This window comes from Mesoplodon densirostris, chromosome 8, assembly GCF_025265405.1.
Source record: "Mesoplodon densirostris isolate mMesDen1 chromosome 8, mMesDen1 primary haplotype, whole genome shotgun sequence".
NCBI classification, from domain to species: domain Eukaryota; kingdom Metazoa; phylum Chordata; class Mammalia; order Artiodactyla; family Ziphiidae; genus Mesoplodon; species Mesoplodon densirostris.
In genome coordinates, this window is record NC_082668.1 from 65062485 (window position 1) to 65088544 (window position 26060).

The following is a 26060-nucleotide window of genomic DNA, read 5'->3' on the forward strand; positions in this document are numbered from 1 at the left end:
TAAATATATTTCTACTATGCCTCTGTGTACAGTTAGAATAAACAAATAAATAGGACAATTCATGTTTCAATTCCTAAGTCATCGAAAGATATATTCCTACCACAAAAAAGATAAAGGGCTTAATTACAAATAAAAATTATACCAATGGAGAAAATGTATTTAAAGTCAATAAACAGTATTCAATATACAATTAACATTCAACATATGTGAACATACAGAAGGAAAGAGTTTTTGTCTGTATCATCTTTAACCTCCAATTCTAATATTAAAAAACCTTTGTAAAGCAATCATACTCCAATAAAGATACTAAAAAAAAAAAAAAAAAAAAAAACCTTGACACAAAGGACTCAAGACAGTCATGCACTTAACTGGACCAAGAGGAAAAAACAATGTCACTGGCATTCCTTCTCAAAAACGTCATCATTCTTAAGCTTAAAATGTTGACCTAAAGATTTAATTAATATAACTTAACAAGCACCTCACTCAGATTCATTTTAGCTGCTCTACAGAAAAAGCCACTTAAGTACAAGTTTAGAAAAAAAACAGCATTGGAGGGACTCAAGAATCACAGCATTTAATACACATGCATTATACATACAAATCAATTTGAGTATTTGTTTGTTTTGTTAAAGTAGTGAGCCAATATGTTGCTGAACCTGTCTTGAGAACGAGAGAAAATAACAGGTGAGTTTATTTAATGCATACTTCTGATATACCTGGTTTACAAATTCTTTTAATTATTTTAAAGCATTTTTTAAATTAAAAATCTCTGGGGAAAAAAAAGAACAACTGTTAGATTGCACAAGTTTGTCTTACTGTATCCATAATAGATATATTTTCCAGCATATATGGCATACAAAAATGTTTCACATTAACCATTCTAACAAACCACTGTTTACTTTCTTTTTAGTCACATTTGTTACACATTTACAAAAATACAGGAGTTTTTCCTCCCAAAGTAATTTTCTCATTGCTAGAAATCATTGACAATTTTTTTTTTTTTTTTTTTTGCGGTATGCGGGCCTCTCACTGTTGTGGCCTCTCCCGTTGCGGAGCACAGGCTCCGGACGCGCAGGCTCAGTGGCCATGGCTCACGGGCCCAGCCGCTCCGCGGCATATGGGATCCTCCCGGACCGGGGCACGAACCCGTATCCCCTGCATCGGCAGGCGGACTCTCAACCACTGCGCCACCAGGGAGGCCCGACAATTTTAAAAATAAAAATCAGTCAAAATAATATCAATCTCCTCCTAAGAAAACAAATTTTGCCTATTTAACTATTCGCATCTTGATTGTAAAACATTAATTTTTAAAGTAGATCACATGAAAGTAAATCATTTGTTTTGCTTAATACAACAGAAAACACATTTACATTTTGAGGAACATTCTACGAAATTTCATAGAATGTTTGCTCATAGTGAAAATCTAGTCTCCTCTTCAAATCATCACTTAAAAATCATAGTGCTACATTTCCACGTCCCTTGTAATAATAGGTCACTAATTACAATTTAGAAAACATTGGGAAACTTAAAAAACGCTTTTGTGTTTTACCTTGCATTTTGATTTCAAAGGAAAAAATTTTTAATGCACATCCTTGTATTTAATGGAAGCTCACTTGCTTATCTAGCTACACTTATCAGACATTCCAAAAATGAGTACTCAATCTATAAAAGATATGAACTGACTCTGAGTCTGACAAAAATAGAAAACAATAGCAAGCTTTTTGGTCTCAACAAAAGATAGCTTGGCAAAAAAAATCCATATAAGCAAATATTACTCAAGAGTTTCAATTCAAATAATAAGCTGTGAAGCAAGACAAGATGCCTACCAATCAAAAATACTATGTCAACATGACGAAAGTTAGCAATATTCAGAAGGGTTTTCTGAAAAGTATGGCAAAAATGCAACTGTGAAGGAAATCTCTAGGAGAGCTGGAAAAGGCAAATTTAGCACAAGCTTCTATAAGGAACAATGCCATTTAGTAAATGTGGAAGTTGTGAGGAGAATGATGTCTCTATTTAAGAGCAAGGTTTTTTTTTTCATGATGGTGTTTTACGTGAAGAAAGAGGAAGATGAGGGAAAAGAAATGGTATAAGTAGGAAAAACTAAGACTGCTTGCTTTCCTTCAGTGAGGCTGGGAGGGTCGACCCTCTGCCTTATGAAAACCACTGCCAGAACCAAGCTACACAAAACATTTTGGCTGCCAGCCTAGAACAGTGCCAGGCTGTTTTTTTATTTTTGCGCTAGGCTCCCTCAATTGAGACAGTGTGGGATTGTCACTTTGATGCACATAGAGAACAAAGAATAATATAGTACAGAGGGGGGGAATTTATTTTGCCCCTTTAAAGTCAGGTTAGCATTTTGTTTTCTTTGACAGGTCTTGAAAAGACCCAAGAAACAAAAGTTATGCTGAAGAATGGATCAATTGCCTAAAGAAATTAGCGTGAGTACAATATTGTCGACAGTTTAAAAGCCATTTGAGATTAACATTTTTAAAAAATCAGACTTAAAAGGGTCCAAGTCATATATTTACCTGTTTAAGAGGCCAGAGACCAAGAAGTACATGATACACCATCACATAATCTTGTTTAAAATCTGAGAGTGTGAAGGAAGGCCATAAAATCTCGCAAAAAAAGAACTAATATAAGTATTATAATTTTTAGGTCACTATTCAGAGGCAACTTTCTCAGCTGCTATTGTGAACTTGAGTTCTCCAAAATTAAATAATCTGATTAAAAGATTATAACATTAGAATCTGAATATTTTATGCCTTTTCAGGGAAAGAGGTGATAAACGATCGAAAATGTTTGAAGGATTAAACCACAAATCATCTACGAAGTTGCCACAGACACAAACAGGAAAACCATCTCTTCTATCCTATTCAATTCTGTACTAGAAGCAAAGCTAACACAAATGAGAAAACCAAGTGTGTGCTGCTGCAAGCTTCAACTAAATCTACTACCTGAATCTGGAGACCGAAAACACCAATAAGCCATTAGCTCCTAGAGGTATGACCTTTTTCTCTCTAATGCACAAGATAAGTAGAGGTAGAGGTCCATTTTCTACAAACCAAATGAAAAGAAAGAATAAACTGTGACAAGCCCAGATCCCATGCTGGCATATTTTACACTAAGCTCAGCATCATCTAGAAGCAGTATGCTTCTCCCTGCCAATCGGGGGGAAAAAGAAGTTGTGAAAACTACTACAGCGTGGATGAATAGCACCAAAGGTCTACGAGTCCCTTCCTCCTGCACATCTCCACTGCATCAGCTGTTAAAAGAAGACCAACGGCTGTTACAGAAATAGCAAGAACTAAAGCACTTGCCTCAGATGTTACACATAGAGGCATGGAGCATTTACCACCTAAGCCTATCTAATTTCTGCCAAAATGATCCCCTGCCCTGTTTTGTTCATGGCCACAGATTCTGATAGCAAGTCATGATCAGTGATGGGAAAGGCAACAAGGGAGGGAGAACATGGGGAAGAAATCCAGAGAGACCAGTGGCCAAACTCCAAACAATATACATGCTTCTCTTACTTAAATTAGTGCCCATGCACAATACTTTGGGACAACAAAACCTGTGATAAAGGTTTCAGGTACAATGATTTGCCCTGGGCAGCAAGGGTAAGTCTGCCATATAATAAAAAATATATGTATTTTTTTCCTCCTCACGGTTCTCCTTTTGCATTTCCTTTCTTTCCTCTAGGATATACTGCTGATGCTATTACCGCATGGGACACTGATAGTTGTAGGCAAGGCATTCATGTATTGCCAAAGTGGTCCAGAGAGTGATGTCTGGCTGGCTTTAATTCAGCAAGGAATATGAGGCAAAAGCAGGAAGCAAAAAGAATGAAAGGTATAGAAAAAGCCAGGGTATAGCCTGTGTTTTCTGTTTATTAATGATGCAGATGAAATAGGGGGAAATCTAGAAAAAGCAGCCAAGCCAAGTGAATTACAAAGAAAGATTAAAGGAGCTAAATGTGTATAACTTGGCTGACAACCAAAGAACAATATGAGAGCTGTCCACAACTCTCCAAAGTATATACAAAAAAGAAGAGCAGGGAATTTTTATCTACTATTGAAGTGTGAATATATGAAATAATAATGAGATAAAATAAAAATAAAGAAATCTGACTTCAAGTAGCCAAGGAAGTAATCTGGTAAAACTTAAGAAAGGATATGCTTCCTCCTCTTTAGAAATATTTATCATCTACTGACCCACACTGCAGTAAAGAGTAGATAATAGGAAATGACCACATACTGCCAGAGGACTTAATTCACAGAGAAATAAAAATGAAGTCCCATTTGCTTACCTGTTGATCCAGATTTACTGATGTCTCCCTTTACATATGTCTCATCTGGCTAATGAAGAGATATCTGTGAAATCACAAGGGACATAGTTAGGTTGATATCTTCAAATTAAGCCCAATCTGAATTCTGAATCCTGACCTGGACAAGAGTTTACTTAAATGATCTAGTAGTCTGATTCTTGGATATTCTAAGACGGGAGAAGAACCTCTAAGAACAGAAATACTCTGAGTCTTAACTAAGAGCTTTTTTCAGTCTTTCCAAGGATTTCCCAAATTAATTATGACTCAAAAAAATAATAATAATTCAGATTAGAAGCCTTCACCTTGGTACATGGACAGCCCTCAGGAGTCTATGCACTCCTGAATGATATATGCAAAATGTGTGGGTTTATGTAAATATATATGTCTCTGGGGAGAAGGTCAATAGTTTATGAGATTTGCACAGAGGTCTGTAATCCAAAAAACTGTGAGGAACCTCTGCTGAGTATAGTCTAAAATCTCAAAGGCAGGTTGGAATGAATATAGATAATCAATCCAGGTTTGGAAAACAATGGAGGTGCACAGACACTTGTACATCTGGGGTAAATACCTTAAGAACACTACTTTCTGGGAGAACATAACATCAAGTTTAAACTGTTACTTAACTTACACAGCCCTATGTTCTCTGCCTGCCATACACAGTGAAGAGAATGATGGGTGGATGTTCTGTATATATTAAAGTCAGAATCCTTAGGTATATCAATACTGACAGGGTCAGAACTAACAGAGCAACTCATCCAAAAAGAATCCTATATGACAAGCAAAAAGGAGGAGCTATCAAAGCAGTAAGAAATGTGGCTCCCAAACAGTTTACACAGCAAAAAAATCACAGGATTAGCCAAACACATCTCCTAAAATAATTATTCAAAACAGTAATCAGGGGCTTCCCTGGTGGCGCAGTGGTTGGGAGTCCACCTGCCGATGCAGGGGACACGGGTTCGTGCCCCGGTCTGGGAAGATCCCACATGCCGCGGAGCGGCTGGGCATGTGAGCCATGGCCGCTGAGCCTGCGCGTCTCTCTGCAACGGGAGAGGCCACAACACTGAGAGGCCCGCGTACCGCAAAAAAAAAAAAAAAAAAAAACAGTAATCAGAGTCAGAATAACCTACACCAGAATAAAAAACAGGTTGGAGAACCTTCCAGACACCAACTGTGAACAAGATGGGAAAGCATTCACAGCAAGAGAGAGGATCTGGAGCTGAGGTGTCACCAAAACAACAACAATAAACAAACACTGAGAAGACATAAATCAAGGAAAGAGAAAAAAAACAAAAACAAACCTCGAGATGGCTTATTTCACATAATGACTATAGAGTATATTCTCTCAAAGAAAATAGTGTATTTAGACATTCACCTCCTGAGCATCTCCCTGGCATTACTCTGGTGCTGGGAATTCATCAGTGAACAAGACAAACAAAGCTTGCCCTGCTGGAGCTTAATTTTGGGGAGGAGAGGAAGGATGATGGGAGACAACTATATCAGGAACATCATTTCAATGTGTGATACATGAAATAAAACAAATAAATAAGATGATGTGACCGAGACATGCAAGAACAGCCTACATCTATCTAGTACATCACAGAGATGCTCACTCCAATCCTCAAAGTTAGTCAGGGTCTTAGAGAATTGAGATGGGGGAGGGACTGTAGGGACAGCTAGTTAGACCTCTTCATTTCAGAGATGAGGACAGGAGAGCTAATCTGGAAGACAAAGAATCACAACCTCATTATTTCCGAACATCAAAATACACACACCTGGACTGAGTTAGCATTTTATGATACACGCTCTGTCTTTAGAAGAGAGGACTGAGAACAGGTACTGAACAGCATTCCTGAAAACCTGGCTGAGGATACTGAATACTTCATACCCTTAATATTTAATAAAGAACCACATTCTATCCAAATTCTTGGCAAGTTCCATTCAATTAAAAGAATTTTGTTTTTTGCTTCTACAGACAAATCTGATCATTTTCTGTTGTCAGAAAAAGGTTACCCAAGGTCATGTTCTTAGGCCTCAAACCTAGGCAATCTGGCTCCAGGATCCCAAACTCTCATCACTACTTCTTGCAGACTCTTACAGAAGTAAAATTTAAAAGAACAAAACAGCCTTAGATGGCTCCCAATATTCTTAAACTTACACACTCAACTAAGACCAGAAAAAGTCAAATTAAATAAAACCAAGTGTGATGAAAATTTAGAAGCAAAACTAGGTGAGCAGAGGAGAGGATAAGAATGAAATAATGAAAGAAGACACAAAAGAGTCATCTGCTCTGAGCCTAAAGCATCCAAATGAGAATTTCTCAGGAATAGGAAAACATTACCATGTGGACATGAAAACTGTATGGGCCTCAGAAATGGGGTATGCCCACTGAGGCCACAGAGGAAAGTCAGGCTTTGATTCATAACCAGGGAAACTTCCAAAGACTTCCATGTAATTCTGCTTCACAAAGCTCTGTGTGTGTGTGTGTGTGTGTGTGCGCGCGCGCGCGCGTATGTATGTGGTATGTTGGGGAGATAGATTGGTTCTTAAAAGAATTTCAATGTTTAAAAAAAACTTACAGAAATAATTCCTATCTGAATAGGGCTATACAGCCTATATATTTAACTTACAGAAATAATTCCTATCTGAATAGGGCTATACAGCCTATATATTTAAATGCAGTCTCACACTTTTTAAAAAAACTTCCAAAATATAAAGCTCACAAGGTAAATATATAAATAAAAACATGGGAAAAAATAAATCTGCAAATTGATTATATATGTATACATATGTCTAGAAGGAGGCACAAAAACACAATAACACTGGTTCATGTGTATAAAGAACGTGAGTGTTACGGACTGAGGTATAGGAGGAGAGATTTCGTATCCCTCGAAATTATACTTTTTCAATTTGAACCAAGTAAACAGGTGATAATTCAAAAGTTTTAAAAACAGGGAACTCTACTCAATACTCCGTAATGATCTATATGGGAAAATAATCTAAAATAGAGTGGATATATGTATATGTATAACTGATTCACTGTGCTGTAAGCAGAAAGTAACACAACATTGTAAATCAACTATAATCCAATAAAAAATTTTTAAAACAAATAACAAAAGAAAATTTTAAGAACAGTCTTGAAGTTCAAAAATAAAAATAAAATAATATTGAAGAGGAAAAGGGTATGGAAATCTGTCTATTCATATATATATATGCATAGAGGGGTCCTTGCTGGTAGAGGAGTTGGGACTTTAGCCTCAGTGAAAGACTCTAGCTTTCCACCTTCACACATCATCATCAACCCTGCCCTCCACACCTCACAGTCCACCACCAGAGATACACAACAAACATGCATACACAGAGGCCATTTCAATTGGTAGATAATGCTGTTCAAATATCCTATCTCTGAGAGCCTAATTGCGTAAAAACATCTAAAAAGACAGATGCACTTTTAAAAAAAGTAAAAAGAATTCTACAAGCTATCAACATAGAAATATATTTCATACCCTCTTTAAATTAAAAAAAAAAAAAGTTGTTTAAGAAAAAAAAAAATCTGTCAGAGATTCCAAAAGATCAGTGATGCAAAGTTTCCCCAAAGCTAGAAATCTATGACATTATTTCCTTAACCTATAGTCTCCAACCTAAGAAAGCAACCCTGAGTCCTTTTCTTTTGAATGTGAGCATATTCTATGACATCTGTCATCTCACTGACCAAAAGTGATGCTGCAGACTTCACTGAGCAGCAGAGTGACCCATTCCTTCCTCCTTGGCCAAGAGAAAGTCTTCCACCCAAAGCTGTAAAGCTGTCAGGGATGTAGTAAGCCCTTTTCTTTAAACTTCTAACAGGTCAGAACTTTTCACAAAATCTACCCCCAAAAGAGGCTTATTCACATTAATTTGCTTTGTGTTGCCATCATTTATTGTCTTCATTTTTAATTTAGTGGTATTTTTAGTCAAATGAAATGAAATAACGGTCAGTTTTTCTCAATCTGTCTCAGCTCTACTCTTCATCTTCTGGGACCCAATTCATGTGATCCTTTAACAACTATTTATTTCACACCAAACTAGATATCTCCCTAAAGCTTACCAGTCTAGCCTCCAGGCATATTTCTTAAATAAAAGCTGTAGATCTTTGTAAACGTAAAATTTGCATACTAAAGGAACAAATCAACTATCAAAAGACCTAGTACTATATAGCTGTTGCTCACCTCTAAGCAGAGTTTAAAATGCATTTCAATTTATTATTTTTTTAAAGAAACAGCTATTCACTTCTTCCCTTTGCAAAATACTGTGTTTAATGGCCTAGTTAAATCAGAGGTGATAGTGTGAAGCAAGTGTTTTAAATTGGTAAATTCTAAACCTTTTAATAAAAGCACATCAGTCAGAAGTTTTAATAAGACTCAGCAGGACAGAGAAGAATTAACAGTCTGTAGGTATCAAAAAGGGGTGATAGACAATGATAACCTTAACCATTTGCATAGGGATTTATAATTTCATTGCTTAAAGGTTAATGAAATTATGTGGTATTTTGCCTACTCTTTTTTTTTCTTTTTGCTATTTTTTTAACATCTTTATTGGAGTATAATTGCTTTACAATGATGTGTTAGTTTCTGCTGTATAACAAAGTGAATCAGCTATACATAAACATATATCCCTATATCTCCTCCCTCTTGCGTCTCCCTCCCACCCTTGCCTACTCTTATCCAATAATGGATGCCTTGGTTTGTATATATTTATTGACTGAATCATGTAACAGAAGAAATGACTGAAATATTACCAATTAATCTGCTGCATTTTTAAATATACTCCTGGGTGCCCGGTTATCATAATCTGTTCTAACCAATTACTGGTTACCCTAAAATAAAAACATAAGGTTTCCAACAGCATCTCTTCTGAGATGAGAAGAACAAACTCATAATTAGAACTCTAAAAGTACAGTAGGTTGCTAAAGTGATTTTTTAATTAGATACATTCCTTTATTTACTTTGTACTTCAAGTCAACTATTGCTAAATAGTTGCTTCTGCCAAATAGTAACATAAAATACAGATTGATGAGTATATTCAAGACCCTGCAGGGTGAAACTGAATGGAGAAATTCAAACAATAGACACAAATAATGAGAAGAGTTAAAGTAATAAAAGAATTCTAGGCTGGAGCAATTGTTTTCAATCATCACGGGACAAAAACAACACACTACAGTGGCCTTGCCTCACTGAGCACCCAAGAGGTGTTCAAGGCCAGTGCTTTGCTTGGTACCCAGTTCTAATGGAAAACTGCAGAGTCTAGCTTTAGGCACAGTGGCATTACCTACTCTGGCTGCACAACAGAATCACCTGGAGGGCTTTTTTTTTAAAAAAAGAAGCTGATACTTAAACCACAGGATCAAAGATTTTGGTTTCATCAATAATTTTTAGAAGCTCCCAGGTGATTTCTTACACGTGCAGCTATGGTTGAGAAATACTGCTAGAGGGCACTGGGTCTCAAAGTGTGGTCCCTGGACCAGCAATGGGAGCAACAGCAGCAGCAGGTGGAAACTTACTGGAAATGCAAATACCCAGGCCCCATCCCAGACCTACTGAACTAGAAACTCCAGGGTGGGGTCAGGCAATCTGTATTCTGATGAGCCCTTCAGGAAATTCTGATGTACACTAATGTTTGAGAAACACTGCTTTAGAGTAAGAAGAATCTGGGCCTCAATCATCTCTCCAGAATTTACTGACTGAATGACCACTGGTCAGCTCTCTAAACCTCACTTTCCTCACCTGCAAAATAAGAGAGTTAGCTATGATTTGTAAAAATGTATTATGTGCAGAGAATGTGCTAATAAGCACTTTATATACATTAATTAATTTAACACAAGCATACCACATAGATATTAATATCATTTACACCCGTTGAACATTATAAAGCGAGGAGGCAGAACTAAAATTTGAACTCAAGTCTTTCAAATTCCAAAATCACTGCTCTTTCCCTATTCCACAAAATATGCTGGTCTGCCCTTGCTCCCTCCCTCCCTTCTTCCCTCCCTCCCTCCCTTCCTTCTTTCCTTCCTTCCTCCCCCTCCCTCCCTCCGTCTTCTCTCCTTCTTTCCTTCACTCCTATCTGTCTCTATTTGTCTTTCTCACTTTCTCTGGAAATTTATTTTCCTACTACAAAGCTAGAGATTAACTAGCATGTACCGAGTGACTACTGCCATAGGCCAGAAAGAAAAGGATTAAAATTTTAAAAATTTTAAAATCATAGTAATGACATTACTACATGTAGACACACATTTTGCAAAATATAGAAACGCATATGATTTAATTCTAAAGTGGTAAGTCAAAAACAGAAGAAACTCAGGAGTTCATGAGACTGGAGCTCAGAGACCACGGCATGACGCCAGGGAGAAGTGTGGCTTATTCTGAAACAGGGTGAAAAGTCTGTCCAGAACAGCAGGAGAAACAAATGGTTAGAGACAAGTAGAAAACAAAGCTAAGTAAGCTCAATGGGTCCAGATTAAGACTTAGAGTAAGAAATATTTCACTTTAGTAAATATATAAAATCTTTTTTCACAGAATATTTTTGACGCACTGGTAGTAAAAAGGTAAAGTCAAATCATAGATAGTTATTCTAGAAAAAAATCAACCTAGGATTATACTGGAAAAAAATATACAGAAAAAAAGTCATTTCTATTACAGAAAGTGTTCCATATGATCCACCCTTTATTATAGTGTTTCCATGGGTTATTCATATGCATTGCACAGTATTTTCAATCATTCACTAATCCAACCAACACTGATTGCATTGAGTTAGGCATCAAGGATAAAACAATAAATAAGTTACTGACCCAGGGCACATGGAGCATTTATGTAAGAAACAGACTGCAAATGTTTTATGCAACATGTACATGAAGTTATTAGGAATTCCAAAGGCCACTAAAGACAGACCAATTCTTAGGAATGACTTCTGTGAAATTCCTGAAAGTCAATGAGGTATAAACCAGCCAAAACATTCTGCATATAACATGCAAAAGTACTTTGTTTATGATAGCTAGCATCACGGTCATCAGCTTACAAGTGGAGCATCCCAAGTCCCATCCACATTGAGGCTGACTATGGCTAAAAAAGGCAGGCACATGTAAAATCTAGAGGTAAGCTTTTTAACACATAATTCATTTCACTTTTCCTGAGGAACTAATGAAGAAACTACACTCAGAAACCCACTGGAAGAGTCTACCTATGTATTAATGAAGGAAAATGTGAGGCACAATGGGCTGACTGAATTCACTGGCATCTCTGCCAATGATAGTCCAGGGCTGTATAACACCTTCTTTAGTTCTACTCTGACAACTCCACGATGCACATTTGCCTCTAAGAACCAGTTTAGGAATCATGTATGTCCACCACACTATGATTAAATGATGAGGTGCTAGAGTTATTTTGTCTCAGAATAAATCTGAACCAAATTTGCTATGATATTAGAAATTATAGCATTTTTCAAACTAAATATATTTAAGAATCATCAGCAACGGATCTTTAGTAAAGCCATTTATTAACAACTTACACAAATATAATAATCAAAGAACTGAATCCCAAAGTTAAAAACTACCCAGTAAACCACTAGTTTTTATCCCACATAGTATCGAGTATATATATAGTGTTAAAATAAAAACAATGGTATAAAAAGACTTTCCAAGTACTCTGAGTAATAAATTTCTTTGGCCCCAAAATATCCAATTCATATTTACTACTGTATTTTACTAAAATTCAATCACCTATCATCTCATTCTTTAGTAATATAAACTGTATATGACAAAGTGGTAGGATTAAAAGGTTGGTATATGAGAACAGTTCAATTTTGATAAAAGTGGTTGGTATAAAATAATCTTTTAAAATATTCAGACGATGCCATCCAGATATCCACCTGCACTTGGATCTATAAGTCTTAAAGAACTTGTTTAGATTTACTGAAGCTATACCTGCTGTCAAGAAACAAAAAATTGTGAAGGTTGATCAAACACAACTTTGCCTCTAGGATCATGTTAATGTTTTCCACTAACACCATGCTAAAAGTTAACAGTCAATGTAATCCAAAGGCTTCTCTTTACTTCTATATTTAACTCATCACAGGTTTGATCAAGCGTGCAAATCCCTTTGGGCTCAGGGTTCCCATCAAAATGTCTTATAGGAACATTAAAAACTGAATGGGCATAAACAACTCCAACAGTGCGGAGCTCATGACAGCATCCCTGTGATCTTTGTGTTTCATGTGCAACAACACTGGGGAAGTTTGCAAGGGAATCTGAGCAACTAATTACTAGCTTTTGCTTGAGGGCAGTTGTTTCCATCTCTACAGGTGTCTAGGCCACAGAGCTCTGCCTACTTCATTGCCTCCTGAAGACGTTCACTATAACGACTTGCTGAAGCCCTGCAAAACATCTGATAGAATGCTAAACTGCTGGGTGTTCAGGAAGAAACATGTTGTGACTCCTTCTTAAAGATACTGTTAAGGAGAAACAGCAGTTGGAGAGGCTTTACATGGTTTGTGAAAGAATAATATAAGACAGTTAAAAAGTAAATATAGGGCTTCCCCGGTGGCGCAGTGGTTGAGAGTCCGCCTGCCGATGCAGGGGACACAGGTTCGTGCCCCGGTCCGGGAAGATCCCACATGCCACGGAGCGGCTGGGCCTGTGAGCCATGGCCGCTGAGCCTGCGCGTCCGGAGCCTGTGCTCCGCAACGGGAGAGGCCACAGCAGTGAGAGGCCCGCATACCGCAATTAAAAAATATATATATATATATAAAATTATGTCTATCAATCACAGACATTAAATTGGATACCAATGTTGTCTCAATAAGTACAGAAAGTTTTTCAAAGAAAATACTGTTATTTTTTAAACAAGATATAAGAAAGAATAAACTAGCTAAACAATAATCTTATGGTAGCCCTTTTTTTTTTTTCATTCATGCCAGTGCTGGGTATGCAATTTTAGAAGGATCGAAAAGGATGAGAAATTATCCACTAAAAGAAATTAGCAAACAAAATAGTCATCTGCTGATTGGAGAGGCATATATACCATTCACATGTGATGCCACTTATGATATTAACATTCCTTAAGGTCTTTCCCATAATACTTCAAAAGAAATAATGCTTAATAATGAAAAGACACACAAACCAGAGAAAAACACCTCCTGCTCTGCTACTTGCTACCTGCGTAATCTTGGGCAAGAAACTTAACCTTTCTGAGCTTCAATTTCCTCATGTAATAATAAGTAAGACCCACCTCATAAGGGGGTGTTTTTAAATAACAAAATGTCCCTTAACTATTCGAGCCAGAGCTTGACATACAGTAAGTGCTTAATAAATTGTAATTAACATCATGAAAATTTCTAAATACATTAGTCTGTTGTTCTTAGCAGAGCACTAGCCAATAAAAAGCATCTTGGAAAGTAAAGATTCATCAGTGGTATGCTATTCAAAAGTTCGTTATACGATGCATCTTTTTAAATAAAAATATTTGGCCTTGCTTTTAAGCAATCAATAAGCAAATACACAAACACAACATTTAACTAATTCTTTTTTTAAATATTTTTTTAAATTTATTTATTTATGGCTGCTTTGGGTCTTCGTTGCTGCCCACAGGCTTTCTCTAGTTGCAGAGAGCGGGGGCTACTCTTCATTGCGGTGCGTGGGCTTCTCATTGCGGTGGGCTTCTCTTGTTGCAGAGCAGGGGCTCTAGGTGCGCGGGCTCAGTAGTTGTGGTGCACAGGCTTAGTTGCTCCGTGGCATGTGGGATCTCCCCGGACCAGGCTCGAACCCATGCCCCCTTCATTGGCAGGTGGATTCTTTACCCCTGCGCCACCCGGGAAGTCCCGGTTTTTAAAATATTTATTTTATTTATTTATTTGGTTGCACCAGGTCTTAGTTGCGGCACACAGGCTTCTTAGTTGCAGCATACGAATTCTTAGTTGCAGCATGCATGTGGGATCTAGTTCCCTGACCTGCAATTGAACCCAGGCCCCCTGCATTGGGAGCTCGGAGTCTTTAACCACTGTGCCACCAGGAAAGTCCTTAACTAATTCTTCAGTATCTGAATAATCATTCATCTTGGTGAAAATTCATTATTTTTAATATTGAAATTTTGTGGAAAAACTAGTCATGTTTTATAAGAATAAAGGAACCGTCTAATAATATTTCAAATTTCATCTACTAAAGAATCTTTTTGATAATACTAAGGTTAACATTCTTGGACAATGAATCTGCTAGAATAAGGAAATGGCCATAAATGATAATATATTTTTACCAATTATTTTCATCCAAAATTCTATTCCAAAAACACTATTTAGTGTTTTTCTTTAACCAAATGTAATTAAGATGGTATTTCAGATCATCATTAATATTAATCAACTGTGTAACCAAAACATCACTGTTTTTTTTAAATTTTAATAAAATCAAGAGTTAAAATTGTTTCAGACTAGTCTCAAAGGAAACAAAAAGAGAAAAAAGGTTTAAAGCAAAATGTGTACAAAATACATAAAAATAACATAGTATTTCCAAAATAACATAGCATTTCCAGAATGAGACCCCTGGGAATGACCAGAATATAATTGTTGGAAATAATATCCCTCCCACTCTCAGTAGCCTATTACATCAGAGACTTACTTCTTCAAATCCGGACAATGCAATAACCTTCTGTTCTCTCTTCCTTTAAATCCTTCTTCCTCCTGTCCATCAGCCAGTTTTCAATGGCATCCCAACCACCAAGAATGTTAAGAACTGACCTGCTGTGCTTTCCTTAACTCAGACCTAATTAATTATGTCACACGCTTACACAAAGATATATTCTAATGGGGAAGACAGGCGCATAGATACTTAAACAGGTGTGTGTGTGTGTGTGTGCACGCGTGCATGCTCACATGTGAGTGCACATGCATGCATGAGTGTGCATGCACAAAGTATTACGAGAGGATAAACCAGAGGTCAATTCATTTTGCCGACCATAAGTCAAGGAAGAATTCATACAACTGATGGTAGCTGGGTGAAAGAGTACCTACACAAAAGTTTCAAAGCTTCAGGCCTTGGGCATCCATTATCAAGTCTCAATCTATCCTGCTCCAAGTGCTTCCCACACTCTCCTCACATGGACCTAGATGTCCTCATTCTCTAAACATAGTGGACACTTTGCTGTCACCTGGCCTCTGCCAGTCCCTCTGCCTTATACAGTAGTTAAATGACTATGCAGTTATTTAAAATGATGTTGCAGAAAAATACTTAATGACATGGAGAAATGTCCATATTATAAGATGAAAAAAGACAGGTGAAAATACAGCTAAAGGTAATCCATAGGCAATGGATTGCCTATGAAAACATTAATGGTAATTTAATTTTTTTTTCTTTTTTTTTCAATGCTTCTCTGGTTTTCCAAATTTCCTAAAGTAAATAGTAACTTTGTAAATGGGGGTAAAAATACAAATTTTAATGCAACTCATCACTCTATTTATAAATAGTATCACTTCATGAAGCCTTCCCTGACATCCAAGCCAGAATTATTTTTTCCCTCCCCACTGTACCATTAGATGCCACTAATAGAACATTGGTGCAATCTGCTTTGTAACAGGTAATAGTCTATGTGTCTTCTCCCATTTGATTTAACCTGCTGAAGAGAGGACTATGTGTAAGCCATCACAGCATAGGCTAAATGGAATATGCCTGGGCTTCTGAAGACAATCCCCCAAAATGAGGAAATTTTAAAAATAGCCTGTGCGTTACTTTAAAAAAAAAAAAAAGAGAGTATTGACTGACTGGTTTTGAGAAGGATAATCACCATTAAGTTCTCAAGTGGGTTGCTCCCATCTATTGCCGTTTAGTCCCATCCCACATATACTGTCTCTCTCAAATTGACTACTGAAACATTTTTTCTTTTGTCTGAAGGGTTCAGTGAAGCAGTGCTTAAATGGAGATCCTCAGGATTTCTTAACAGATACACATCTATCATTTCAAAATGCCAGTTACTTAAGGATTTGGTTAGTAGAATATCAGTTACCCAAAGTGTTACTATATTAAATAAGTTGAGAATTATTTGTCTTTATGTGAGTAAAAGATTTCTGAATTAACTAGAAATTTAAATATGTTTGGTGGAGCAAAGATGAAAAAACTTTTCATAATGTTTGGCTTTTATTTAGAACTAGTTTCAAAATGACTAATAAATGAAGCAGCATAAATTCTAGAAACAGAACGTTTCTGGGCAAAACCAGGAAACTCCAGCCATTCTAATATGCAAAGGATTCTTAACTCTTTCCTATAAAAAGAGGTAAATGTTTCAGTACATTTGATAAAAAGTCATAAAAGGATTCTAATATTTCATCTTGGTGGGGCTATTTTCTCCATGAGATCAACTGCTACTTTTCAGCATGCTTTAGAATAGACTACATATGAGTAAGAGGGGCCACAAAGACAGAATGTTATGAAGTAAAGAGCTATTTTATCCACCCTAACTCTCCTATCCCCAGAGGTCTGAGCAGTAGGGCATAAGGACAAGGCAAATGGCCTTTTACACAGCAATGTTAAACTGTCGACTGAATGACAACTGTATGGAATAAAGAAGGTATTAAATTCTAATAACAACAACAGGATCTGTAGATTTTTATTTCTTGTATTGTTTATCAACTTCTATAAATAAGCAAATGAGGAGATAACAGTTTAACTACTAAAGGATAATTTGCTCTACAAAATAACATGTCATGAGTTAGTTTTATATATTAAGCTACATGAAATATAGATTTAAGCTATTACAGAGAGAAGACAAGGTAGAAAAACTTGAAACCCAAAATAATAGGAATAATACCAACTGGACTTCATTTGAGCATCTGAAAAATTTTGATATAATAAAACATACTGTTCATTTTATAAAAAATCAATTTTCCATCAATTTTTCAAGAACATATCTTCTGCATTTAGCAAAACACACTACTAAGAATTCTAGAAAATGCAAACCAATCTACAATACAGAAAGCAGATCAGCAATTGCCTGGACACTGAGATTGGAGGTAGGGGGCGTTTGACTTCAAGGGGCACAAGGGAACTTTCTGGGGTGATAGAAACATTCCAAATCATAATTGTGGTCATAGTTACACAACTGTGTACTTTTGTCAAAACTCACCACGTTGCCCACTTAAAATGGGTACAGTTTACTGTAAGTAAACTATACCTGAATAAAATTGATATAAAAAAATACATTCTTAGCAGTTGATCATGGCTGACAATCATCCCAATAACCTAATGATTTCTTTGTAAATTCATTGTGTTTCTGACACACAAGGCTAAAGATACCATGAGTAAAAACTAGCTGAGTGATATCACTAGTTTACAGTCACCAGTCACAATAACATACTACTGAGCTTAATGCACTGCCACCCACACTGTGCTTACCACATATTACTTTATATTACTGGTTAGTTTTTTTTTCTCCTGAATAGGTCTCCAGGCAAAAAAAATTGCCATGTATTTATCAGCATCCTGCAAGCTCTAGCTCAATTTGTTTCACAAACTAAAGGGTTTACACATTGATTTACACCATGAAATACTTCAGACAAGTAATGTCATTTCTTCCTAATGCTAAAAAAGCAACAGCTTTCAAAAAAATATAAGAACAGCTATATTGATTTCTCATGCTGGACAGTGTTATTTTAGAAGATTAATCCAGACTTTTTAATAATCACATTTTAACTATTATTTCATATTTGAAAAAGTAAATTCTTTAATAGGTATTAAAGAGCCAACAGAACTTATAAAACAAGCTACTGTATAAGAGTATAGTTTCTTTAAAGTAAAAATATACAATTTTTTGCATAAAATAAAAAAATACAATTTTATTTCTTTCCATTATGACAGTGTTTCTACTGTACATAAATTTTACTAAAATGATTACCAATAACGTATCTATTTTTAAAAATAACATATCTCACACTTAATATAAGAAATTGGTTTAAGATAACTTGTTTCACAAATCTTAAGAAAAAACACTTAAATAGTTTACTAATTATTATTTTAAAAATTAATTACACAGTAATCAAGCCAGTGTGGTACCAGTGAAAGAACAGACAAATAGATCAAAGGAACAGAAAACAGAACCCAGAAATAGACCAACACAAATAGAGTCAACTGATCTTTGACAAAGGAACAAAGGCAATCCAATGAAGGACAGTTTTTTCTACAGCTGGTGATGGAACAACTGGACATCTACAGGTAAAAATTTGAATCTAAATATAGACATTATACCCTTCACAAAAACTAACTCAAAATGGATCACAGGTCTAAATGTAAAATGAAAACCTATAATACACCTAGAAGATAATACATGAGAAAATGCAAATGACCCTGGTTTGGCCATGACTTTTTAGACACAACACCAAAGGCACAATTGGGGGCAGTGGGGGGGAGGGAAGCTGGTAAGTTGGACTTCATTAAAATTAAAAACTTCCTCTCTGCAAAAGACATGTCAAGAAAATAAGAAAACCCACAGACTGGGCAAAAATATTTGCAAAAGACATACCTAATAAAGGACTCATCCAAAATACACCAGAAAAAAAAAAAATCTTAAAACTCAACAACAAACAGCCCAATTTTTAAAATTTATTTTTATCGAAGTATAGTTGAATTACAATGTTGTATTCATTACTACTGTACAGCAAAGTGGCTCAGTTATAGATGTATATACATTCTTTTTCATATTTTTTCCATTATGGTTTATCACAGTATATTGAAATATAGTTCCCTGTACTATACAGTAGGACCATGTTGTTTATCCATTCTATATATAACAGTTTGCATCTGCTAATCCCAAACTCCCACTCCTACCCTCTCCCACACCCCTCCCTCTTGGCAACCACCAGTCTATTCTCTGTCCCTGATTTTGTTTCTGTTTCACAGATAGGTTCATTTGTGTAATAGTTTAGATTCCACATATAAGTGATATCATATGGTATTGAAAAAACCCAATTTTAAAATGAGCAAAAGATCTGAACAGACACCTCATCAAAGATGATATACAGGGCTTCCCTGGTGGCGCAGTGGTTGAGAGTCCGCCTGCCGATGCAGGGGACACGGGTTCGTGCCCCGATCCCGGAGGATCCCACATGCCGCGGAGCGGCTGGGCCCGCGAGCCATGGCCGCGGAGCCTGTGTGTCCGGAGCCTGTGCTCCGCAACGGGAGAGGCCACAGCAGTGAGAGGCCCGCGTACAGCAAAAAAAAAAAAAAAAAAAAAGATGATATACAGATGGCAAATAAGCATGTGAAAATGCTCAACATCGTATGTCATTAGGGAATAGTAAATTAATACACACCTATTAGAATGGCTAAAATCCAAAACATTAACAACACCTGAAATACTGAAGAGGAGGTGGAGCAACAGGAACTCTCCTTCATTTGTAGTGAGACCACAAAATGGTTCAGTCTCTTTTGGAAGACAGTTTGACAGTTTCTTACAAAATTAAAACTAAACATATTCTCACCATACAATCCAGCAATCATGCTACTTGGTACCTACACCCACACAGAAACCTGCACACAAATGTTTACAGCAGCTTTATTCAAAATTGCCAAAACGTGGAAACAGCCAAGCTATCCTTCAAAAGGTGACTGGATAAACGGTACATCCAGACAGTGGAATATTATTCAGCACTAAAAAGAAATGAGCTATCAAGCCATGAAAACACATGGAATAGTCTTAAGTGCATATTGCTAAGTGAAAGAAGCCAATTTGAAGAGTCTACATACTGCATGATTCCAACTATAAGATATTGTGGAAAAGGCAAAACTATTGAGACAGTAAAAACATCAGCGGTTTGCCAGGGGATTTACAGGAAAGAGGGAGGGAGGGATGAATAGGTGAATCACAAGGGATTTTTAGGGCAGTGAAGCTATTCTGTATGATATTACAAGGGTGAATACATGTTTCATTATACATTTGTCAAAACCTTTAGAATGTCTAACACAAAAAGAGTGAACTTTAATTTAAACTAAGAACTTTTGTTGATAATGATGGATCAATGTTTGTTCATGGATTGTAACAAATGTACCACTCTGGTGGGGATTTGATGGTGGGGGAGGTTAGGTAGGGGAGACCCTCTGTACCTTTGAACCTAAAACTGCTCTAAAAATTAAAGACATTATTTTAAAATTAATTACATAAGAAATTACTTTAAAGTTAATTACCTAAGAAAGTTCTTTCCTTTTTAAAATCCAGATCTTGTGTGTGCAGTTTAACATGGAAATGCAATGCAATGGCTCTCCTGCTCATAAACCAAAAGGATCCACCTTTTCTTTAAAACATGTCAGGTCATTTAAAAAGTACCTTTCTCCAAGAGAAGTTCATGGTTTGTGGTTTTATGAGAAATTCAACAAGCTTCCCATATTGAGGAGCAGTTCTTATTGTCAAAATCTTAAGTTTTACAATGACAGCTTCACTTTTACAATGATGGTTTCAAAAGATTATGTTCCCAATGCCAATAAAGAAACGTATGCACCAAACAGTTAACATGTACCAGTATGTGTCGACACAAGGGCTTTACCATACTACATACAATTGATTTCTTCACTCAATCTCTTGACATTTATTGCTTTTCTCTCCCAATATATGAAAAAATTAATGCTTAAGGGCCTCCCAATCCAAAATATAATAATAATTAACAGTATAAAAGTACCACATTAAATATAAAGCAACTTTAATTCAGACATCCAATTTTACAAACAAAAATTAAAATGTAATATTAAGATCTTTAACCATTGGCTTCTTAATATTTTCACAAAGAAACCCACCCAACAATGTTGACCATGATTTTTTTTTTTTTTTTTTTTTTTTTTTTTTTTGCGGTATGCGGGCCTCTCACTGTTGTGGCCTCCCCCGTTGCGGAGCACAGGCTCCGGATGCGCAGGCTCCGGACGCGCAGGCTCTGCGGCCATGGCTCACGGGCCCAGCCGCTCCGCGGCATATGGGATCCTCCCAGACCGGGGCACGAACCCGTATCCCCTGCATCGGCAGGCAGACTCTCAACCACTTGCGCCACCAGGGAGGCCCGACCATGATATTTTTAAGTCTAGTAAGAGCTGGATCATTTAGGAAACAATCAAAATTTGGGGGAGTGGGGGTTAAACAACAATAAAGTCAACAAAAGGGTTTTAAGTCTGAGGAATGGTATAGTCTTAAACTCTTCATAGATATGTGAACTGAAGAAAAAGAGAAGGCAGAAGTTATAAGTATAGAAAAAGCTATCATCCAGACAAGGTGATTAGCAGCAAAATATGTGAAATTACCACAAGATGATTTTAGATTAAGACATTAAAACCATCTTGAGGGCTTCCCTGGTGGTGCAGTGGCTGAGAGTCCGCCTGCCAATGCAGGGGACACGGGTTCGTGCCCCAGTCCGGAAGGATCCCACATGCCACAAAGCAGCTGGGCCCATGAGCCATGGCCGCTGGGTCTGCGCATCTGAAGCCTGTGCTCCACAATGGGAGAGGCCACAACAGTGAGAGGCCCGCGTACCGCAAAAAAAAAAAAAAAAAAAAAAAAAAACATCTTGATATCGGATTTTTATTAAAGCTAAAATTAGCATTCAAAGGATTCAAATCAACATTTTTTTAGAAACTATATATTATATGTGAAACACTATGACAGATGCCTGCCTCCAATGGACTTATAGTCTCAATGTAAAGACACAATGGACACAAGACAAATCAATATTAGTCAGAGACATCCGGGTAAGATGGCGGAAGAGTAAGACGCGGAGATCACCTTCCTCCCCACGGATACACCAGAAATACAGCTACACGTGGAACAACTCCTACAGAACACCTACTGAACGCTGGCAGAAGACCCCAGACCTCCCAAAAGGCAAGAAACTCCCCACATACCTGGGTAGGGCAAAGCGGAGAGATTCCCGCACAGAGGATCGGTGCCGAGCGGCACTCACCAGCAAAAAAGGCTTGTCTGCTCGCCCGCCGGGGCAGGCGGCGCTGGAAGCTGAGGCTCGGGCTTCGGTCAGAGCGCAGGGAGAGGACTGGGGCTGGCGGCGAGAACTCAGCCTGAAGGGGGCTAATGTGCCACAGCTAGCCGGCAGGGAGTCCGGGAAAACTCTGGAGCTGCCGAAGAGGCAGGAGACTTTTTCTTCCCTCTTGGTTTCCTGGTGCGCGAGGAGAGGGGATTAAGAGCGCTGCTTAAAGGGGCTCCACAGACGGGCGCGAGTCACGACTGAAAGCGCGGAGCCCAGTGACGGGCGTGGGACGCTGGGGCTGCTGCTGCCGCCGCCAAGAAGCCTGTGTGCAAGCACAGGTCACTGTCCACACCGCCCTTCCGGGAGCCTGTGCAGCCCGCCACTGCCAGGGTCCTGGGATCCAGGGGCGGCTTCCCTGGGAGAACGCACGGCGCGCCTCGGGCTGGTGCAACGTCACGCCGACCTCTGCCGCTGCAGGCTCGCCCCCCGTGCCCCTCCCTCCCGCCCGGCCTGAGTGAGCCAGAGTCCCCGAAGAGGCTGCTCCTTTAACCCTGTCCTGTCTGAGCGAAGAACAGACGCCCTCCAGCAACCTACACGCAGAGGCGGGGCCAAATCCAAAGCTGAGACCCAGGAGCTGTGAGAACAAAGAAGACAAAGGGAAACCACTCCCAGCAGCCTCAGAAGCAATGGATTAAAGCTCCACAATCAACTTGATGTACCCTGCATCTGTGGAATACATGAATAGACAACAAATCATCCCAAATTGAGGAGGCAGGAGTCAGTGCTGTGCCTCTGAGCTGGGAGAGCCAACTTCAGGACACTGGTCCACAAGAGACCTCCCAGCTCCACATAATATCAAACGGCGAAAATCTTCCAGAGATCTCCATCTCAACACCAGCACCCAGCTTCACTCAACGACCAGCAAGCTACAGTGCTGGACATCCTATGCCAAACAACTAGCAAGACAGGAACACAACGCCACCCATTAGCAGAGAGGTGGCCTAAAATCATAAAAAGTCCGCAGACACCCCAAAACACACCACCAGACATGGACCTGCCCACCAGAAAGACAACATCCAGCCTCATCTACCAGAACACAGGCACTAGTCCCCTCCACCAGGAAGCCTACACAACCCACTAAACCAACCTTAGCCACTGGGGACAGACACCAAAAGCAACGGGAACTACAAACCTGCAGCCTGCAAAAAGGAGACCCCAAACACAGTAACATAAGCAAAATGAGAAGACAGAAAAACACACAGCAGGAGAAGGAGCAAGATAAAAACCCACCAGACCTAACAAATGAAGAGGTAATAGGCAGTCTACCTGAAAAAGAATTCAGAATAATGATGGTAAAGATGATCCAAGATTCTATTTCCCAGATCCAAAATCTTGGAAATAGAATAGACAAAATGCAAGAAACAGTTAACAAGGACCTAGAAGAACTAAAGATGAATCAAGCATCGATTAAAAACACAATAAATGAAATAAAAAATACTCTAGATGGGATCAATAGCAGAATAACTGAGGCAGAAGAACGGATAAGTGAGGTGGAAGATAAAATACTGGAAATAACTGCTGCAGAGCAAAATAAAGAAAAAAGAATGAAAAGAACAGAGGACAGTCTCAGAGACCTCTGGGACAACATTAAACGCACCAATGTTTGAATTATAGGGGTTCCAGAAGAAGAAGAGAAAAAGAAAGGGACTGAGAAAATATTTGAAGAGATTATAGTTGAAAACTTCCCTAATATGGGAAAGGAAATAGTTAATCAAGTCCAGGAGGCACAGAGAGTCCCATACAGAATAATTCCAAGGAGAAATACGCCAAGACACATATTAATCAAACTGTCAAAAATTAAACACAAAGAAATCATATTAAAAGCAGCAAGGCAAAAACAACAAATAACACACAAGGGAATCCCCATCAGGATAACAGCTGATCTCTCAGCAGAAACTCTACAAGCCAGAAGGGAGTGGCAGGATATAATTAAAGTGATGAAGGAGAAAAACCTGCAACCAAGATTACTCTACCCAGCAAGGATCTCATTCAGATTTGATGGAGAAATTAAAACGTTTACAGACAAGCAAAAGCTGAGAGAGTTCAGCACCACCAAACCAGCTTTAAAACAAATGCTGAAGGAACTTCTCTAGGCAAGAAACACAACAGAAGGAAAAGACCTACAATAACGAACCCAAAACAATTAAGAAAATGGGAATAGGAACATACATATCAATAATTACCTTAAATGTAAATGGACTAAATGCTCCCACCAAAAGACACAGATTGGCTGAATGGATACAAAAAAAAAGACCCACATATATACTGTCTACAAGAGACCCACTTCAGACCTAGAGACACATACAGACTGAAAGTAAGGGGATGGAAAAAGATATTCCATGCAAATGGAAACCAAAAGAAAGCTGGAGTAGCAATTCTCATATCAGACAAAATAGACTTTAAAATAAAGAGTACTAGAAGAGACAAAGAAGAACACTACATAATGATCAAGGGATCGATCCAAGAAGAAGATATAACAATTGTAAATATTTATGCACCCAACATAGGAGCACCTCAATACATAAGACAAATACTAACAGCCATAAAAGGAGAAATCGACAGTAACACAATCATAGTAGGGGACTTTAACACCCCACTTTCACCAATGGACAGACCATCCAAAATGAAAATAAATAAGGAAACACAAGCTTTAAATGATACATTAAACAAGATGGACTTAATTGATATTTATAGGACATTCCATCCAAAAACAACAGAATACACATTTTTCTCAAGTGCTCATGGAACATTCTCCAGGATAGATCATATCTTGGGTCACAAATCAAGCCGTGGTAAATTTAAGAAAATTGAAATTGTATCAAGTATCTTTTCTGACCACAATGCTATGAGACTAGATATCAATTACAGGAAAAGAGCTGTAAAAAATACAAACACATGGAGGCTAAACCATACACTACTTAATAACAAAGTGATCACTGGAGAAATCAAAGAGGAAATTAAAAAATACCTAGAAACAAATGACAATGGAGACACGACGACCCAAAACCTATGGGATGCAGCAAAAGCAGTTCTAAGACGGAAGTTTATAGCAATACAATCCCACCTTAAGAAACAGGAAACATCTCGAATAAACAACCTAACTTTGCACCTAAAGCAATTAGAGAAAGAAGAACAAAAACATCCCAAAGTTAGCAGAAGGAAAGAAATCATAAAAATCAGATCAGAAATAAATGAAAAAGAAATGAAGGAAACGATAGCAAAGATCAATAAAACTAAAAGCTGGTTCTTTGAGAAGATAAACAAAATTGACAAAACATTAGCCAGACTCATCAAGAAAAAAAGGGAGAAGACTCAAATCAATAGAATTAGAAATGAAAGAGGAGAAGTAACAACTGACACTGCAGAAATACAAAAGATCATGAGAGATTACTACAAGCAACTATATGCCAATAAAATGGACAACCTGGAAGAAATGGACAAATTCTTAGAAATGCACAACCTGCCAAGACTGAATCAGGAAGAAACAGAAAATATGAACAGACCAATCACAAGCACTGAAATTGAAACTGTGATAAAAAATCTTCCAACAAACAAAAGCCCAGGACCAGATGGCTTCACAGGTGAATTCTATCAAGCATTTAGAGAAGAGCTAACACCTATCCTTCTCAAACTCTTCCAAAATATAGCAGAGGGAGGAACACTCCCAAACTCATTCTACGAGGCCACCATCACCTTGATACCAAAACCA

The 26060-nt window shown here is 37.8% G+C and overlaps 1 protein-coding gene across 6 annotated transcripts in view; it reads right to left on the minus strand.

Moving 5' to 3' along the window:
• GTDC1 (glycosyltransferase like domain containing 1) overlaps positions 1–26060 on the minus strand; it is a 388315-nt gene that overhangs the window by 301093 nt on the left and 61162 nt on the right. For all 6 annotated transcript variants that reach the window (XM_060106839.1, XM_060106833.1, XM_060106834.1 and 3 more), the window contains exon 2: positions 4313–4376. The gene's annotated coding sequence lies outside the window, so the exon portion shown is untranslated. The remainder of the gene's footprint in view (positions 1–4312; positions 4377–26060) is intronic.